At 46.3% G+C, this 4,209-nt stretch overlaps 1 pseudogene; it reads left to right on the top strand.

Moving 5' to 3' along the window:
- Positions 1-602: 602 nt before the first annotated feature.
- Positions 603-4,209, top strand: part of LOC116076283 — a 14,092-nt pseudogene continuing 10,485 nt past the window's right edge.

Below are 4,209 nucleotides of genomic sequence, written 5' to 3'. Positions count from 1 at the left end.
CCTAGATCATCACCCTGGTACCTCCCCTTTGGGGACCATAATTGTGTTTTTGGTCTCAGACCAGAAAGTTTTAATGTCCTGCCTCCACCTCCCAAAAGGTGGCATGGAAGGCCATTCCCATCACAGAAGGCTGGGAAAGTGTTAATATTTGACCAACAGTGTACAGCTGAGAGAGATGCGAGCAATCCTTTGTGAGCCTTATAGAAAATGCTAATGCCTGGTGAATATCAATCAGGTGGCTTAAATATGACCTGTATCCTGTGGGCCTCATTTCAGCTGTGAGCAGGAGAGTCACACAGTACACACAGAGTAACGATCTGTTTATGCTAGACAACCTATGCCTACACGAGGAAGTGCCTACTGTGTGCAGAAATAGTGCAGGGACAACTTTGCAGTATGGGTGCAAGTTCTACAGTCAATCTCCACAGGTCTGTGCCAGCAGGACAGGTCTGTGCCTGGGGTGGAGCCGCCCAGGGCTGTGAACCACCATGGGGGGTGGGGGGTGGGGCGTCTAGGCAACTCTGTAGCTAAGGGAGCGGCTCCTGTCACTCAAGGCCTCACTAGCCACTCAGAGCTCGGATACGGAGGCCAGTTAGAATGGAGGCGGGCACTTCCGGTCCGCCATGCTGCAGGCTCCGCTATGTTTCTGAGGGAGGCTTTGGTGGTTCCGTGTTCCGTGCTGCTGAGACTAGCGGCTAGGAGCTGAGAGGAGAGCGGGCGAGCTGGGAATCCGCGCCATGGTGAGCAGGGCCGTCGTCCCCACGCGGGGAGGAGCCCGTGTGGGGTTGTCCCGGGGTGCGGGGACCGGCTGTGGGACGCGGCGCCCGGTGTGATTCCGTTTGTTCACCTGAGGTTACTGAGGGTCCTTGTCCCTCGCAGGCGGAAACGGGACCTCTCCATGACACCGTTCCCCTGGCTGCGCCTGCGCACAGCCTGGGACGTTGCTTGGAAACTGTTCACGTCATTTTGCGGGGCGCGCACACGCGCGGCTTTTAGTGTCAGGGAGGACAAGTTGGCTGACTGGCAGAGCTCTAGTTTCCCTAGCGTCTTCTAGAAGTTCTTACTAGGCACTTGACATTCAGATGTTCCATCTGTAGTGAATTCTGCACAGGTGTAAAGTCTGCCACGGTGGTCCAGTCACGTGTGTTCACTGTGTTTCCTTGCCTAAATTGTCAAAATCGACCCTATATTAATTGCGATTTTGTTCTAATTGTTTTTTTTTTTAATGTTCTGTTGGTCTCTTTATTCTTTCTCGAACAGCACAGTCTTTATTGCAGGTGTAGGGAAGTTTTGAAGTCAGATTGTGTCACTGTTTATTCAGTCTTGTGTTGCTCATGTTTTCTGTTGTTCATTGCAGAAATCGTTAGACTCTTTAATTGTTGAATCTATAGCTCAGATTCTTTACTAAAATAATATTGAGCCGGGCAGTGGTGGCGCACGCCTTTAATCCCAGCACTGGGGAGGCAGAGGCAGGCGGATTTCTGAGTTCAAGGCCAACCTAGTCCACAGAGTGAGTTCCAGGACAGCCAGGGCTACACAGAGAAACCCTGTCTCGAAAAACCAAAAACCAAAACCAAAATAATAATAATATTGAGACTTCTTGTCTACACTCCTGGAATTTCTCTCCTTCGATTGAGTTCATTGGTTCTTTTTATAACAAAGTTACAGTTTTGGGTACAGACATTTGCTATATTTCTATGTATTCTTGTATTTATTCTTAGGGACATGTGTTATGAGAGTATGTGTTTTTAATTTACTAAATTTCTTTCATGTGCATGAGTGTTTTGCTTCAGTGTATGTGTTCATCAGTTGGGTGTCTTGTGCCCACAGAAAACTAAAGAGGACATGAGATGCTCTGCAGCAGGACCTGTGGATAATTCTGTGCCACCATGTTAATGCTAGTAACCAATGATATTAGCACGATGCGTGCTAGGACAATATCAGTTGTATCCTTATCCACTTGTACATGGGTGCTGTCCCTGCCTTTAGTGGTCTAATAACTTTAAATATTCAGCATTTGCATTTCCATATGCCAAGGTTTCTATTAACACTTGTCTCATTTCAGAGTCTAATACAGTTTTGTTCATAGCTGATATTCTTTGTAAAAAAATGAGTCCCAACCAGGCAGTCCAGGTAGGGCTTTCAAAAAAATAAACTTATGACAAGGTCTCCCATGTTGACTCAGGTTGCCTTCATCCCACTGTGTGGCTACACGGGCCTTGCTCCCTTTCTGAGTCAACATCCTCAACTCTTTAATTAAAGGTTTGTAACATCACACAGTTCTAAAAAATATCTATGTGACTCACGTCATGGACTGACCATAACAGTAACAGGAAAAGGATTTGTGTGTGGAGTATGGCTTCTCTCTTGAGACCAGAATAGAAGGAAAAGTTTACTGTGTCCATTGCAGGGGGAAACAGGCTATGCAAAGTTTAATTCAGTGAGCTGCTGGGGTCTTTGTTATAAAGAAGGTTCTTATGTGTCAGGTGAGTGACTTTCTGTGTACTTTCCCAGCATGCATCAATTCAGACCATATGAATGAAGAAGCCAAACCGAACTGGTGGGTCCTGCTTTGGGAAATTATCTTGGGCTAATGAAATTTTCAGTTGAACAACTTTCTCATGTGGTAAATGCAAATCTGGTTGGCTCATTTCACTGTGGTAAGAGGGCTGAGACACAGGGCTGTGTGTGTGTGGCTGAGACACAGGGCTGTGTGTGTGTGTGGCAGCTAACACTTACACGGGCCAGGCCAGATAGTCACCTACTAATGGCATTTTCTCTACCAGGAAAGAACTTATTCTGTTTTAAAGTCAAAATATCTAGCTGTTCTTTTATTTATTTTTAATCTCTTTTAAAAGCCAAATTTCAATATGTGACTTAGTGTGGTGGGTTGAATAGATATGGCTCCCATAGACTCATGCGTTTGAGTGCTTGCTTCCTACGGAGTGGCACTGTTAGGAGATGTGGCCTTGTTGGAGTAGGTGTGGCCTTGTTGAAGGAAGTGTGCCACTGTGGAGGTTGCCTTTGACCTCTATGTGATCGAGTGTGGCCAGTGTGACACAGTGCCCCTCTTCTGCTGCCTGGAGACCAAGACTTAGAACTCTCAGGATCTGTCCCAGCTCCATGTCGACCTGGATGCTGCTATGCTTCTTGCCATGACAAAGTCTCTGAAACTGTATGCCAGCCCCAGTGAAATGTTTTCTGCTGTCGCCTTGGCGCCTCTTCACAGCAATGGAAACCTTAGCTGATACAGTTAGCCAGTGTTTCATCGCTATGACGAGACCATGACGTTTCTCTTAACAGAAAGCATTTAATTGGGGATTGCTTACAATTTCAGAGATTTATTCTTTTGTCATCATGGTCAAGAGCATGGTGGCGTTCAGGTGGGCATGTTAGCTGGGAATTCTACATCTGGATCTGTAGGCAGCAGGAAGAGAGAAAGCCAGTGCTTCTGGCTTGGGCCCTTGAAACATGAAAGTACCCCCGAGTGACCCTTTCTTCTACACCACCACCCCTCCTACTCTCTGCCAAGGGGTGCCACTCCCTCCTGACTAAGTACTGACACTCAGCTCATGGCCCTAGTCATAGACCTCCTCTAAGCCCACACTCCCTCCTGACTACGTACTGACACTCAGCTCATGGCCCTAGTCATAGACCTCTGCTAAGCCTACAGTCTCTCCAAGAAGGCCACATGACCTGATCCTTCTCAAGCGTTGCTTCTCCCTAATGACCAAGCAGTCAAACGTAGGGACCTGTGGAAGTCATTCTCATTCAGACCATTGCAGTATATATCACTTTTAAAATATCATTTTTGTATATACATTACTGCTCTAATCTCTGTTTGTTTCTGTTCTCCAATGCTTCTCACTTAGTATGAACTTCATTCAATTTTCTGTAAGTGGTTATTCACTCATTTATTTTTTAGAACAATGTGTCATGTAGGTGTCTTAGTTGGGGAGGAAAGGGTTTATTTGGCTTACACTTCCACATTACTTTTCAGTATTGAAGAAAATCAGGACAGGAACTCAAACAAGGAAAGAACCTGGAGGTGGGAGCTGATGCAGAGGTCATGGAAGGCACTGCTTACTGGCTTGCTCCCTATGGTTTGTCAGCCTGCTTTCTTATAGAACCCAGGACCACCAACCCAGGGATAGCACCACTCCCAGTGGACTGGGCCCTCTTCATTAATCACTAATTTACAAAAAAAAA

The sequence above is a fragment of the Mastomys coucha genome, unplaced genomic scaffold, assembly GCF_008632895.1.
Source record: "Mastomys coucha isolate ucsf_1 unplaced genomic scaffold, UCSF_Mcou_1 pScaffold4, whole genome shotgun sequence".
In the NCBI taxonomy this organism is placed as follows: Eukaryota; Metazoa; Chordata; class Mammalia; order Rodentia; family Muridae; genus Mastomys; species Mastomys coucha.
The sequence above is the reverse complement of the archived record's forward strand: the minus strand, read 5'-3'. Positions and strand labels throughout refer to the sequence as shown.